Below are 17,378 nucleotides of genomic sequence, written 5' to 3'. Positions count from 1 at the left end.
ATAGTAAACTACCTATCTACCAATTTAAAAGAACATTATCAGTTAAACGTGATGTAATTATAATATTTTGAAGTGCCTCGCCTACTTGTAAATTGTAGTTTTTACCTTTTATGCTACACGAGGTAAATAAGTACTTCATTTTCACGTGTCATCAGCGCTATAAATAATGACGGGCAAGTGCGACCAACATATAAATTTACAGGATTCCGTACAATAAAATATTCATTTGTTTTTATTATTCTTGTATTAACACCAAAATAAAATTGTGGGTAAATAAAAGGTAAAGCTTCTTCTTCTTCACTCTAGGCTGGTTTCCGCACTTAAACGTTTCCGTCTGTTGTGCTTCCCCTCCCCGCTGAAGTCTTCACTCCAGCGATCCAAGCTCGCTCCAGAAGCCGATTAGACCGCCCAGGTTGCCGAGGGAGAGGAAAGGCAAAGCTTATGAAGGTTATTTATAAAGTGCAATAAGTCTAAAGTACAAAAATCATCATCATCATCATGATCAATCCATCACCGGCTCACTACAGAGCACGGGTCTCCTCTCAGAGTGACAAGGGTTTTGGCCATAGTCTACCAAGCTGGCCATGTGCGGATTGGTAGACTTCACGGACCTTTGAGAACATTATGGAGAACTCTCAGGCATGCAGGTTTTCTCACGATGTTTTCCTTCACCGTTAAAGCAAGTGATATTTAATTAATTAAAACGCACATAACTCCGAAAAGTTAGAGGTGCGTACCCGGGATCGAACTCGTGAAAATCTTTGATTTGCCGTGACAAAAAGTAGATAGCCGTCCCCGTGATGTAAGCTATCTCTGTGCGTTAAAAGCTAGCAGACAAGCAGACAGACACACTTTCGCATTTATAATATTAGTACGCATTTACAATATAAATACTGTATATAATACGTTATAATAAATATTATAATACATTGATGATTGTTTTATGCTCAGATTTATCATGAAACGTTTCCACAAGTTATGTCTAGTGTAGAGTGCAGACCAACTAGACAAAAGAGCTTCGTACCAACTACATACATTAGTATAGTATGTACTTAGATAAGTAGATAATTTACAATGCTTTAGCTACGGAACCCTAAAAACGTACGTGGCTCATCCTCATCACCTTAAAAGAGTTATAAATTCAGCAATTTTCGTACATTAAGATGAATTATTATTATTATTCTTATTTATTGCAGAAAAAAGTATATTTTAGTCAACATTGCCGCCCGACTACAGACAGATACAGGATGGGACTAGAACGCTAGCAACAACTTAGCTTTTTTTAAATTCTTTATTTCAGCCAAATAATAATTATACAATTTTACGCTTGACATCCTAAAACTCTGTTGAGTTTATATGGATGTTGCACATTCCTCTTATAATACTAAACTAAACTAGATAATAAATAGGTACAAATCAAAACTGATGAAATCGATGCGATCTTAATAATATTGGTAGGTAAAATGTCATTGATTTATTAACTACCTTAGGTAGTTAATAATCAATGTAAATTGATTTATTAACTACCTTAGGTAGTTAATAATCAATGTAAAATGTAGGTCGGTAATTAGCGAAATGTTACTGAATGCTCGCGAATTATTCTACCTAAACATAATCCAATGCCAATAACTATTTGCCTTATTTTGTAGTTTTAGTGATTTAGTCATAGATTAGGATGAATACTTATAGGGGATTTAGTAAATTTCAAACCCGCAATGTACAGCGTGCAAAATACGGAGTCAATGCCCCACCAGCTGGCAGCTGCTACGCGGCATTGGCACCAAGTGGCCTATCTACACAACGTTCGTTGACCTTAAGTGACAGTCAGATGTTTTATTTGCAATATATTGTAAACTTTTAAAAATACAGGATTTTTAAAATTTATTTATTCGCGTTTTTTTGTGGTATCTTATCACTATCAGTAATCATCAGTACTATCACCTGCCTTAATTTTTGCTAGCGTTCTGGTTACACCCTGTATAGTTGAGAAAAGTGACAAATAGTCTCAGGAGGTTCAAATTAACAGGCCCGGTGTGCGAACACCTTTCGATAGCTTTGTTTCGAGAGACGAAAAACCTTTTTATAATTTCACGTATTTTATTCGACATCTGCATTTTTTGGGCTTGTCCTTCATCCATACTAATTCACGGCCCATCCATCCGTTAAACCAATTTTGACGTACCTAGGTAATTTTGCTTGCTCTATCTTACTAATATTTGTATGTGTTGTACCGGAGAGCGATATAGGCTACTTTTTATACTAATAAAATACAATAATAATCTTTTTTTGCACAATAATTTTTGATTACTATCTAAGAAGTAAGAGTTGAGTTAGGGCGTCCGCCTTTTTTAGGGCATCCGCCTTCTAGTCGGAGGTCGGGGGTTCGATCCCGGGCACGCACCTCTAACTTTTCAGAGTTGTGCGTTTTAAGAAATTAAATATCACTCGCTAATAACGGCGAAGGAAAACATCGTGAGGTAACCGGCATGCCTTAGAGTTCTCCATAATGTTCTGAAAGGTGTGTGAAGTCTACCAATCCGCACATGGCCAGCGTGGTAGACTATGGCCAAAACCCTTCTCACTCTGAGAGGAGACCCGCGCTCTGTAGTGAGCCGGCGATGGGTTGATCATGATGATGATTGCTAACTACAACTTTATCTTATTTAAATTTCAGTTTCGATTCGAAGCTAGGCTAGGTAGGTGTTAGGTAGTATTTACCAGGCATCATACCTACACAGTTGTATCATTCTCAGAGACTAAATACAGCTAATAACATTTCGTGTTAATCGCATGCTATTTAAAAAACCACACGTTAACAAATTGAATTACATAATGAATTATAATTTATAGATATCTTTAACCATTTCTGAATACGGCGTTGAAAAAAAGAACTATAAGGTACCGTATCTTCGTACAGCTGTCAAACTATTTAAAAATTAATTAAAAACGATCGATAAATTAAAGATTAAAGAGAATTTCACTTTTTAACCTTGAAATATTTTAATAACTAGGTAATTACAATTTACATAAATAAGTTAATATTTTTTGCCTAAATAAGTTAAATTGTGCGTAAATAAAATTAATGTAAATACATTTAATTAATGAAGACGAATACTCTATTTAAATATTTCGAGTATACCACTATATTTCGAATATAGTCGAAACTCAAAAGTAGTTATCCCTCTCGGGATAGGCAAAGATCGTAGACCATACAGCCTTGTAAGTCGTAGGTACTGTACCCGGCAGGAAATATTGCACACCGAACTTCAGTAAGAGACAATGTTTTGTAGAGCGTTGTCTCTGTCGTTGAGACCGATGAAACGTCACATATATAGGTATGTGTGAAAGAGACGACGCTCTACAAAGCTGAAATCGCTTTCTAAAGTTCGATGTGCAATATTTCCTGCCGGGTACTGTTGATAATTTTTCTTGTGATAAGTTTTCGAATATAGGTAGGTACGGTAAGATTTTCGATTTTATTTTTTTTAATTACTTAGATTACTTTTAACGGCCCTGGATTCGTTATTTTAATATAGGTACTTACCTATATAGCTTTCGTACCTTTACGCGGGTATTAGTTCCGCAAATTGCTAATGCGCTTGGTCGCCATTTTAGTGACGTCAGCACTAGATTGAACTAAGTCGAGCTGATGGTAAATTTTTACTTAAATATACGTCAAATGACTGTCATTTCGATGATAATGAGACATGGTCCCAGCACAATAGCAATTTGCGGGACTTATACGGTCTACTTAATTACTATTTTTTTTTAATATGATGCGTATAGTAGGTACATCATCATGATGAACCCATCGCCGCCCCACTACAGAGCACGGGTCTCCTCTCAGAGTCAGAAGGGTTTTGGCCATAGTCTACCACGCTGGCCATGTGCGGATTGGTAGACTTCACACATCTTTGAGAACATTATGGAGAACTCTCAGGCATGAATGTTTCCTCACGATGTTTTCCTTCACCGTTAAAGCAAGTGATATTTAATTAATTAAAACGCACATAACTCCGAAAAGTCAGAGGTGCGTGCCCAGGATCGAACCCCCGACCTCCGATTAGAAGGCGGACGTCCTAACCACTAGGCTATCACAGCTTGCGTATAGTACACAACAATAATATATAGGTAGATACATAACTTAAATGTCTTTGCTTCATCCTAAAAGGTTTTCCTTTTTTTCCTCAATGTGCAAATTATTATTAATGATAGGCACATTAAAAATCCAATAATATGGAGTAATTTGGCGGATGGTATCGAACAGCTGAGTTTTCGCCTGACCACTCGCGTTCGCACCTGCACTGATTTAGCCGGGCCGGGTGATCTTTGCTTTTTTAACCTTTTCCGAAACCCGCGGCTTTGACACCTGGCCTTTTGGTCACCGTCATTTTAGCCCAACGAACCTTTTTGAGACTAGTTAGTGCTTCCGGGTTTCAACTGTTTATTTATTTTACTCAATGATTTACCAACTAACCTCTGAATCCGATCTTAACTGATTGATACAGTCTAAGATGAAACGGGTTAACCTGGGGTTATGGCAATTTTATTCAACCCATACCTACCCCATAAGCAGTTTCTGCGCAACATTGAATCCGACCGCTAATTCGCTTGGCGGTACAGCTTTGCCTGTAGTGTAGGGTGATAAGTAGCCTCGGCCGGAGCCTTCATCTCATTATCATCATTGCAACAGCCAGCATCTACTGTCAACGCCAACGTTGCAATCCTTGGCCTTTCGCAATCATTGCCAGCCACTTTCAAGCTTCACTAAACTGGATGATGATCTCTATACTCCGATTGCCGAGACGCGGTCCCCACTCCTCAGTCAAGAACCTCACGACGCCAGCCTGCTTGCTATCAGTCCTAGCACGTTGAAGTGGCAGTGGGCTTGTCACAAACATAACCAGCCCACTGCCACTTCAACGTTCTGAGTGTTAAGTACTTCGATTACTTTAGTACCGAAGCCATCAACTAGGCAAAAATAACTATTCTTGTACATTTTTCTTTGCTTTTGCTTCATAACTGCCAATATGCATTTGCTATTGGTCATAGATCTCTTTTGGGTAGCTACATTTCTTATTCTCGGCTTTTCGCATCGTATCATTTAGCTACTCCTATTATTAATCTTTCAACCGTACCCGTATAAAAGTAATTTATGCCTAAATCGTTTTAAAGTATCTTAATTAATTTACAAGACGCCTGAAGCTAATGCGGTATAATTTATTATTACCTATATTGTATATAGATTCGGCACAGAACACCCGGCCGTGTCGGAGAAAGAATGCGTGGCGTGCACTGTTGTCCACGTAATTAAAAAAAAACTGACTACTGATATACAGCCTTTGCGGTGAGCGATAGGGTAATTTAAAAGTATTGAGACGTTCTAAAAAAAGAATTTATTGCCCATCTGCTTCAATGCTACACGTCGATGTCTTGAAATATTTTAAAAGGCTAGAATCCAGATTCATAAGTTTATGGGTAAGGCATGGATTTAGAAAGTAATAATTTTTAGTATTTAAAAATTCTTTGGGGTAAGTAGTTACCTAGTTATAAGAAAAAAGTTTTCCGGGCGTTTTCTAATAAGGTGTTCCAAATAAAAGTATTAAAAATTAATTACCACATAGTTTTGCCCCGTTAAGCAATTATATTATTTTCTTTATTTAATTTTTACAATAGTGTTTTGACGTGAGGAAAAAAAAATTTGCCCGATAAATTTTCATTTATCGTGCAAAATGTCAAAAAAAATAACCGACTACGGAAACCTCGGTCCGCGAGTCTGACTCGCACTTGGCTTTTTTGGTATACTTTAGTATCATCATCATATTATTTTGTCATTCGTAATTTTAATTACGAAGCTAACTTTAATTTGTGAATGTTTAAAAAGGTGTTCCCAGTAAGTAGACAAAGGTAACGTCTCCAATTCTAGACGTAAGTTGCAAAGTCAATTTCAATCAATTTCAGACTTTCTACCTTTGGAATAAGGATTAGCAAAAGTAGATATAAACGAATTTAGAATGATATTTAAACTTGCAATAATGTTTAGGAAACAATTTTCACGCAACACCCATCAAACAAATATTTACGCAATTTTGAACTTTCGTACCTTGAAATAAAATGTAGGGGATGTTTTTAGGATGTAAATTTATGTTGGTTTTAGGACGTGCAATGATGTTTAGGGTGGATCCACCTGATACAGTCCACCTGTACCGACAGTTGCGTCACACCTTGGCCTTATTATGTCAGTGTTGGATGATTAGTGGTTACTGGCTGAAATGCATAGAAATTATTTTCGGCTTCGGCCTCTATTATTTTGCTTTTTTAAGAACTTGACCAAAATTAGGCTCTATAGACTGTTGTAAGTTCTAAGTACTGTTTTAACCATTGATGTTCGAAGGCCACCCCACCCCCCTCTATTTTCGTAGAAACAAAGTCCGTGTATATGGCGGATTACGATAGACAGGAGTGCAGACGCTGATATGCAATGTTCTAGACTCTTAATAAAAAATTAAAAAATCTTCCTCTAGAATCTAGAGGAAGATTTTTTAATTTTTTATTCAGATTTGGTTAGCCCTTAACTGCAATTTCACCTGGTGGTAAGTGATGATGCAATTAAGATAAAAGGGAGCTAACTAGGAAGAGGTATGCCAGTTTTTATTTAACCCAATACCCCTTTACCGGAACGCTAAATCGCTTGTCGGCACGGCTTTGCTGACATGGTGGTAACTAGCCCTGGCTGAAGCCTCCCACTAGACCAGACCAGACCAGACCAGAGAAAATTCCTCCTGAAGAGGATCGAACCCGGGACCTCCCACTAATAAGACAACAGGTCTCACTACTGCGCAAGGGAGGTCGTCAAAACACTTACAGTGCAACAAGGCTTTCTTGGCACTTGAATGACATTGACAGGGGGCGCTGTTGGAGAACAAAGGCATAGAATATTCAAACAAGAACAAAGGGGACACTTGACGGCAGCGTTAGTTCCGATTTTCGCCACGCGCCAAAATAGCCTTGTCGCACTGTATATACCGCTGGCCGCAGTTTAGCAAATGACGGCAGAAGAGCACGTGGTCACCCCTCGCTAGTCTGGCAGTTGTCGGCGGCACATGCCACGCACCTTGCGGCGCCAGGTGCCCTAACTGACACACTTCTGCCTCGTCGTTAGAACTACGCTATGTCTACTTGTTTCACGTCTATGCCGCCAAATTTATTGCCAGAGACAATGCAAACTAGCATGCTCCCGGTATTTGATCTGCTGATCTGTAATAATTATGTCACGCAATGCTGGAGCGATTTAAATCTACATAACTACCTAATATTTAGATACTTTTTCATTTTCGAAAAATGATTAGCTGACTAGCAACGTCTTCATACAATATCATCATCATTATCATGATCAACCCATCGTCCGCTCACTACAGAGCACAGGTCACCTCTCAGAGTGAGAAGTGTTTTGGCCATAGTCCACCATACCAGGGTTTGCCAAGTGCAGATTGGCAGAATTCACGTATACGTCTTTGAGAACATTAAGGAGAACTCTCAGCAGGTTTCCTTCACCGTTATAGCGAGTGATATTTAATTTCTTAAAACGCACTCCGAAAAGATAGAAGTCCGTGCCCGGGATCGAAGCTTATATGATTCTATATGATGCGGGTCTACTTTGAAAAGTTACGCTAGACTAGGCTAGATGCGCAATCTTTGAAAGTCCTGATTGTGCCGACCTAAGGTCAGAAGCGCTAGGGACGAGCACGTGCGTTCGCACCCACGCGGAGGGTGTGAATCAATGTACTCTGTGGTGTGAATGCACGTAAACTTATAGCGCGCATGCTGTCGAGCGAAGACGCCTGGCAACGATATAGCCAAATGCTGAGGGCTGTAATGATAAGAAGAGCAGAGAAGGAAAAAGATAGAAATTTAGGAGGTCAGCACGAAGCTGAGGAGTGAGCACGGAACTGCCTACGCAGTTGCGTGCTCACCTTGATAGACATGGGGAGGTTATTTTAGTATGTGCGAACAGGCAGATAAGTCCGCCGTAAGGATTTTTTCCTCCCCCGAAGAAAACTCTTTAACTTTAGAAAATAGAAACCTCTAAAACCTAAGGTCTGTTTGGAATTAATTTCGCAATAGGTAGTTATAATAAACTGCAGTTACATGAAAACAAATGTCTCTAATAAATAATATAATTATTTAAATGCAATAGATTAGTAACTAATAAAATATTAACTTTATTATCTATCTATTGATCCGCAGCCTTCCAAGTTCAAATGAAACAATTTGTAACGGGAGCGACTCTACTAAAAATATGAATGAACGTATTCCTACTATACATAAAAGTTGTTTTAGTTACATTTACACCTCTGCTTTTTTATAATACATTGCGGGTTATTTCCAAATCAACATACTGCAATATAATGAATGTTGTTTATGAGCAGTCAATGTATATTGTATATGGCGTACAAGTCGAATGATTGTGAAAGTAGTAAAGACATGGGGTGTTTGAAACACCTGATCGCATGAACAGGTGTTTTGTTGCGAATGGGGAAACACTGTACAGGTGATTATAATGTGCTGACTAACCTGAAGATATCTTTTTTACGTAGTTTTATGAAGCAGTAATTTTTTGTTTTGTTTTTTAATTATTAGGTGCCATGTTCTTCATGATCTATCCATCGCCGGTTCACTACTGAGCACTGAGTCTCCTCTCGGAAAGGTTTAGGTCATAGACTGCCACGCTGGGTCCAGTGCGGGCTGGCAGACAGTGCCCTGTTATGATATGGAAATATAAAATAGTAGGTAGCCAAACAGATTTTTGTTTTGGAATAGACTGAAACCAAGAAGAAAATCTTTTCAAATTTTATTGAGGTTGACATTGGACCTGGAATAATTGTTCTGCTTTTTTGTTTAAAATTAATTATTTTTAATCCGTTATTGACTTAATAGGTACATTATGAATACGATTTTACACTAATGCTGCAGTCAGAAGTCACCAACATGGCAATTATAAGGAAATTGTTAGATATTGTGTCAAAATATTTTGTTTTAATTTTATTGAAAAATCAATATGTTCTTAACATGGCTTTTACAGAAAACAAATAGGTTCTTACACTGATACTATTTTCTTGAGAAAACATTTTTTTAGTTAGCGAAAGCCAAATTCTGAAGATAAATCTCAAGATTCTACCTCATTTGTACACATTAAAATAACGAATTGAAGTGGCATTCGCAACGCTGAACGTTCGTTTTAAATGCACATGCGTTTTAATTATATAATTACACCCATTTTAAATTCTTAATCGATACAAATGTATTTTAAATAGGTTACTATTTTTCTACATGACACGTAGTAGGTACAATAACTTTTTAACTTAATAAAAAACTAGCTGTTGCCCGCGACTTCATCCGCGTGAATTTAGGTTTTAAAAATTCCCGTGGGAACTGTTTGATTTTCCGGAATAAAAAGTGGCCTATGTCCATCCCCGCGTCGCAAGCTACCTCTGTACCAAATTTCGTCAAAATCGGTTGAACGGTTGAGCCGTGAAAAGCTAGCAGACAGACAAACAGACAGACACACTTTCGCATTTATAATATTAGTATGGACTAGCTTATGCTCGCGAGTTAGTCCGCGTAGACAACAAAAATTCAAACCCCTATTTCACTATACCATTTTACCATTCACATACAAACATAAAAGATACAAAAAATGCGAAATGGATTTTATTAACTTTTCAATATATCCAATACATAATAATAGAATCTCATAGTAGTAACTTAATCCCGAGGAAAGTCGGGGCGAGTCACTAGTAATAAAGATAACGTTCATTCTAAATAATATCTGTCCCGGCTTTACTCACGTGTGTAGTCGGTGCCGTGCCGCGGTTTTGACGTGCCGCGGTCAGTCAAAACCGCGGCACGTCAAAACGGCACGGCACGGCACCGACTACACACGTGAGTAAAGCCGGGACAGATATTATTTAGAATGGAAATCACTCACGGTGGTTTAAACGCTAAAATAACGTTCATTAAAACAAAAACAAAAAATAATTAAATTTAGTACTCTATTAAAACAACGAGGTACCTACCAGTATTTATTGTTATTATAAATAAAAGATACCATATAAATAAAACAGTGTAAATAGGCTGTCAAGTATCAGTAGGCTCTATATTTTATATCCATTGAGTTAAATAGCTCTGGAGGAGAGATCTTCATACATCAAAGGAGCTTATAGTCCGTACCACAGAGTACATTGAATATAGGGTCCGTACAAAATGACTCCTCACGCGCCATTTTAACTTTATGTGTCAACTGTCATGTCAAAAGTACGGTTCATCTTTAAAATAAAGTTTTGACATGCAATTAGACACAAAAAGTTACAATGGCGCGTGCCGCGTGATGAGTTAAATTTTACGCGTTATAACATTTGTGATTACTGATTATGATTATCACGTGGCAGTAATTGGTTTCTCCTATACGCTTTACTTAGACACGCCCCCCAATTGTGTAAGAATAACCATTTCATGGCTATCGCAATCGTCAAGAAGTTCTGCCCTTTGATTGGTTGATTCGCTGTTTACATTTTTTCACAGCCAATCAAAGGGCAGAATTCTTGACGATTTCGATAGCCATGAAATTGTTATTCTTACAAAATTGGGGGACAGGCTTGACTAATCTCACAATCACACAATGACTTGACTCACAGGCTCTTGTTCAGCCTCTATAATCATCATCATCATCATCATCATCATCATCATGATCAACCCATCGCCGGCTCACTACAGAGCACGGGTCTCCTCTTCAGAGTGAGAATGGTTTTGGCCATAGTCTACCACGCTGGCCATGTGCGGATTGGCAGACTTCACACACCTTTGAGAACATTATTGAGAACTCTCAGGCATGCAGGTATCCTCACGATGTTTTCCTTCACCGTTAAAGCAAGTGATATTTTAATTACTTAAAAACGCACATAACTCCGAAAAGTTAGAGGTGCGTGCCCGGGATCGAACCCCCGACCTCCGATTGGAAGGCGGACGTCCTAACCACTAGGCTACCACAGCCTCTATAATACAGCAACTCAATGTTTCCAACACAATTTTTTTTTCTGAACTACATCTTGAAATTAGTCGTTCTCATAAAAAATAGTCTGCAAGCGATCAGCTGTTGGTACTTCGTAGTGAAAATATTTTATTTATGACTCGTATCGCCCCCGGCTTCAACCAGATGGATTTAATTGATAATGACACTAGCTGTGTTCCGCAATTTGGTTCGCATGCCACAGCAGTCCAGCAATACGCACCACCAACAAAAAATCCAAAGAATTCCAATCAGTAGGTACCTTTATTATAAATGCGAAAGTGTGTTTGTTTGTTGGTTTGTCCTTCAATCACGTCGCAACAATGGAGCAACGGATTGACGTGATTTTTTGCATGGGTAAAGGGGTGACCTTCTAAAGGTCGATGTACATTACTTTCTCTCGCGTACTATACACATGTCTTCACTCTCGAGTTATCTTTTGACTACGATCTTATCAATAGTGGCGTACCTTAAGTAACAATAGTTTTGCGGTATCGTACCTGAACGCTAAATCACTTGGAGCCATGCAAATACATCAATGATGGCATTGATGTACTAGGCATGTCAAAATTCCGAAGTCTTTGAACCTGAGCCTGTTCTGAAATCATAAATTCCTAAATTGACACACACACCACACACACAGCTGTCAACATTAAGTGTGTTTTGGAGGATTAGTGTGGCGTTGCAGCTTGCGTGGTGGTGGTGCTTATTGCTTGCTTGATGGCTTGCGTTTCCTGCATGTTTAGCAGTGTACCTGTGTCGTATGCTGCACGTTGCATTATAGACTTGTCTGTTTTGAGTGGATTATAAAAAAAGGCCTAAGGTTCCTTGGTGAATATTTAAATGGATTATAGAAAAAAACCGGCCAAGTGCGAGTCAGGCTCGCGCAATGAGGGTTCCGTACTACAGTCGTATTTTTTCGACATTTAGCACAATAATTCAAAAACTATGATGCATAAAAATAAATAAAAATCTGTTTTAGAATGTACAGGTGAAGACCTTTCATATGATACCCCACTTGATATAGTCACTCACTTCGAAAGTTGAAAACACTAATTATTAGTTCATGACCACAATTTCATTTTTTTTGTGTGATCTAACCCTAAATTCACGTTTTTCAGATTTTTCCCCAAATGTCAGCTATAAAATCTACCTACCTGCCAAATTTCATGATTCTAGGTCGGGAAGTACCCTGTAGGTTTTTTGACAGACAGACAGACAGACAACAAAGTGATCCTATAAGGGTTCCGTTTTTCCTTTTGAGGTACGGAACCCTAAAAACTTATACTTAGTTCCTTGTTTCAAGGACGTTGTGTTGACGGACAAACGGATAGTTGGTTGGTATCGTAGTATTATATGACATGTATTGTGCTTTTTACGTTTCTGTTTAAAACATGGCCAGTAACTCAAAATATTTCCATTTACTCAATAGTTAACCACTTTTTTGTTGTCCTCACCTTCGAAACAGAGATAAAGCACTTTTTTGTCGCGTTCGAAATAAAGGCCCATTGTGTTAAATATATGGCTTAATTCACTGATATATTATTATCTTCAATATATATTTTACGTTTCGGGAAATAAAGCATTTTTAAAGGCATACTTACTCAAGTTCCTAATTAATAACCGTATTTGTTTTAGGTTCATAACATGTTTATAACCTTAACAGACTTTAAAGACAACTTAATCATTTTTCAAAATGACTAAAAGACTGATAAGTTTAGATGCAACAATGACTTTGAAAAGATACCTACTCGTAGTGAGAAGAACAAAACCGACCAAGGGCGAGTCAGACTCATGCACCGAGGATTTCATATTACAGTCGTATTTTTTCGACATTTTGCACGATAAATCAAAAACTATTATGCATAAAAATAAATAAAAATCTGTTTTAGAATGCACAGATGAAGACATTTCATATGATGCCCCACTTGACATATCTAGTTATCTTACTTCGAAAACTGAAAGTACTAATATTTGTTCATGAACACAATTTTTATTCTATGATGTAACTAAAAAAACACGATTTTCGAATTTATTCCTTTACTTGTGTTATAAGACCTACCTACCTACAAATTTCATGATTGTAACGAGAAGTACCCTAAGGTTTTCTTGACAGACACGACGGACAGACGGACGGACATACAGACAGACAATAAAGTGATCCTATAAGGGTTCCTTTTTTCCTCTTGAGGTACGGAACTCTAAAAATAGACGTTCTTAAGATATGGTGATGGAGAAGAATGTTGAGACCCATCAATCCGTGCTCCGCCTCGGCGTGATTGAAGGATACACCAACAAACCAATAAACCAATAAACTAACAAACAAACCCACTTTTGCATTTATAATATTATGGGTAGTGATGAAACATTTACGCTATGGTCTCTCTATCAAATTATATTCGAAACTAAGTCGAAACCTTATATTAAAAACAGGTGAGCTTGGAAGACTTTTTTTGAAATTTGTAAAAAAATTTAGTTCGCCACTCGAGCTTCGTTCACCAAATCATTTGTCAAAACGAGGTGCCCCGACCCCTTCCAGTCGGATTTATGTGGACATGCCTTTATATTTTGTAAAAAGCGAATAAGATATTTGCGGTTGTAGTTCTTACCAGATATTGATTTATTTCTCCATTATCTATGCCTAACATAATAAATACCTATGAGTAGTAAAGTTATATTTTATTTTAAAAGATTTTTTGGGACAACTTCGTGCAATAAATCATGTAAGAAACTACGAAACTGCAAAACTAAGGCAAACTTTACTTAATAATAGGGACATAATTATGATGAAACTATCACCGGCGCACTACTGAACAAGGTCTCTTCTCAGAATGAGAAGGCTTTAGGCAATAAGTCCGCCACGCCTGGCGGTAAGTAAGTAAGAGGTGCGTTCCCGGGATCAAACCCCCAAGCTCCCAAATAGGAGGCAGACGTCTCAACCAATAGGCTATTAGTACCACTTTATTTAGAATCGATAAATATTTAAACCAGAGGAGGTGGAAGGTCGCCCATGCGATGGACCCACCAAATTAAGTTTGGTGTGGGCGTCCCTTACACGAACGTACCAGACTGTAGGCCAGCAGGGGAAGTGGCGAATGCTCGTGAGGCATAAAACATCTGCCCTCAAAGACGTTGCTTCATGATGACCACGATCACTCTTCTGACGCACAACAGACGGAAACGTTTAAGTGCGGAAACCAGCCCAGAGTGAAGAAGACCACTCTGCCAAGAGGGTTACGATGAAGAATAAATACTTACAGTACGCGGCAGAAAGTAATGTACATCGACATTTAGAAGGAGATAGCAGATTTGTAGAGCGTTGTCCCTGTCATTGAGACCGACAAAACGTCATATAGGTATGAGTGACAGAGACAACGCTCTACAAAGCCGAAATGTCATCCTAAAGGCCGGTGTACATTACTTTCTGCCGTGTCATCATCATGATCAACCCATCACCGGCTCACTACAGAGCACGGGTCTCTTCTTAGAGTGAGAAGGGTTTTGGCCATAGTCTACCACGCTGGCCATATGCGGATTGGTAGACTTCACACACCTTTGAGAACATTATGGAGGTCTCTCAGGCATGCAAGTTTCCTCACGATGTTTTCCTTCACCGTTAAAGCAAGTGATATTTAATTAATTAAAACGCACATAACTCCGAAAAGTTAGAGGTGCGTGCCCGGGATCGAACCCCCGGCATCCGATTAGAAGGCGGCCATCCATTTCTGCCGTGTACTGTATTAAAATTCTATATCCATAACTTCCTTTAGCATACAGATTACCAATTAACACAAAATGACAGCGGTGGAATCAATCGCTGCGTCTGCGCAGGCCGCTGCGTCTTCCTAATTAGAGGCTGAGCTGCCCGGCCTCTGTGCCGTGTTATTATGTGTTTACGACTTTTTTGTGTTCCTCAAAATGATTCCGAACTAATCGCGCCGTTCTATGGTATGATTTTTGATAGGGTTATGTGTAAAAACATAAGGAAAATCTTGGGCGATGTCTATACTATATGAAAAAGTTTCAAATATTTTACCACCCTAGATAAATTATGATGACTGAGGCTGTATCATCATCAAATATACATATGTATTAACGTAGAAGTATAATGTATAGAGTATCAAATCTGTTCGTCAGTAATCAGTATGTAACCGCCCACGCTTCCTATCAGGAGATCGTTAGTATAGGGCTGCCCGATGGGGCTGGCATAAAAGCCTTTTTAAGGTAACCTATGTATAAACGGCCCTTAAAAGTAAAGAATTTAAAAAAAAACAAAAATACGTGCGAAATTATAATACATACCGTATAGGCACAAGATGTTCAAAACAATATGTCCGTAAGTAATACGGACGGAAAATATAAATAATACTAATTAATATTGAATGAATGAATTTACAAAATATTATGTTAATTGTGTACTAAATTCGGGAAATATAACAATGATTTTTAAATTTATACAAATATATTATCTTATAGAACAGTTTTTTCCTAAATAAAGTACCTATGCAAAGTTCTCACGATTCTGGAACCTGATACGTAGTAGGCACGTAACGTACCTATGAGAAGCTTCCTTAGGTAATCAACTAAATAGTAAATACATTATGGCTTGGCCACTGAATCGATCTTCGTTTGGCTACGTTAGTAGGTACTATTATATTATATTCTGTGGTTTGGCACAAAGATAGCCTAATAAGATTTCCCAGCAAATGTAGCTTTTTATCCTCGAGTTATAACAGTGAGTAGGTATCTACCCATGGTAGTACTATTATATATTCTGTGTCCATGGTATTTCCAAAAAATGTACCTATTTCCATGCAGACAAAGTCGTGGGTAAACTTAGGATAGAATAAAATTAATTATTTCAATAGGTAGATATCATTCGGTATTTGACTACATCAAAAATAAATTATTTCTCAGTGATTATTAAATAGAGGGTCTTCCAAAATACTTACGTAAAATCCACGTCCTTTGTTAGTTTTAAGTGTTAACCAGTTAACCATTTTAAATTATCGATTAAACTATAAAAGTACGTCATTATGATGTGACGTCACAAATTAATAGTTCGTGAACGTATTTTTTCATAGAATATCGCATACTAAGTGCTCGTTTTGCCGTTTAATAAAAAGTTACTGATTTGATTAGTTGTCAAATACCTACCCTACCGTATTGCCAGTTGCCATCCCTAAAGCAATCACACGCAATGCTCCCGAGATTTTACGAGTTTTTCAGATTCCCACTTGCCTTCTACAGAGATCGACCGATATCTTCTAATAAGACGATTAGTAAGAAAAACATATCGTTAATTAGAATTAAATCCCAATTGAAAAATAATTAAAGTTAATTAATTTACGAATGAATTGCGTTTCGGCGTCCGTTTCACTATAAAAATTAAAATAATTCCGCCTTCACAATTTTTGATAATATCTTTCCCTTTATCTGATAACACTGGCCGTCGTTTAGGGCTTGGCGTTAATTAAAAATAAATAACTCTTTTTAATTATATTTAGATTCGAGATTATCAACCAAATTTTAACTTATGATAAGGCAACATCAACATGATAAGGCAATTCGTATAATAATTTTTTCTTTGAATAAAATTAAGAAAGACGAAATTGTTAATTCTTGAAATACGGTCCTGACAAACCATGACAGGTCGAGATGGCAATCGGAGTGGGGACGCCCCGCACCGCACACCCGCACAATGCGGGACAGCATGGCGGTACAGCTTTGCCGGTAGAGTAGTAATTAACCACGGCTTTCTCTCACCAGAGCAGACCAGTGACGCTTTAGCTCAAATAGTCCTGAAAACTTGAGCTCGGGTCCTCGGGACCTTCCACTTACCTACCTGTAAGACCATAGCGCTATCATTGCGCCAAGGGGTTCGACAACTACCTATACAAGTACCTATATTTTACGAGCGTTTCATATATCTTTCTACAGAAAGATATATGAAACGCTCGTAAAAGATGAAGATATATCTTCATCTAACACCGATCGTAATCAAATTATGTATTTGCTCCCATAGCTTAAAATATTCCTATTAATTTATTTTATTCTATTTGTTTATTATTAAGATCCGTATATTTTACACGGAGCAGACGTTTAGACCTCGGTCCAATAAAATCAAAGCTGAAAACTTCAATATTATTGTAACTGCAGCTCGCTTAACGGTTTACAAATCCTATGTCTACTTCCGGGCTAATAAAAAAAACGTATAAAATACCGCTGGCATACGGCCAGTCATCTCAGCACACAATTTCATTCATAAATAGCTTGAAAAAACTTCCATAAACGTGTTACCCTGGGAAAATTT

The sequence above is a fragment of the Maniola hyperantus genome, chromosome 19, assembly GCF_902806685.2.
Source record: "Maniola hyperantus chromosome 19, iAphHyp1.2, whole genome shotgun sequence".
Taxonomy (NCBI): domain Eukaryota; kingdom Metazoa; phylum Arthropoda; class Insecta; order Lepidoptera; family Nymphalidae; genus Maniola; species Maniola hyperantus.
Note: the sequence above shows the minus strand (reverse complement) of the source record.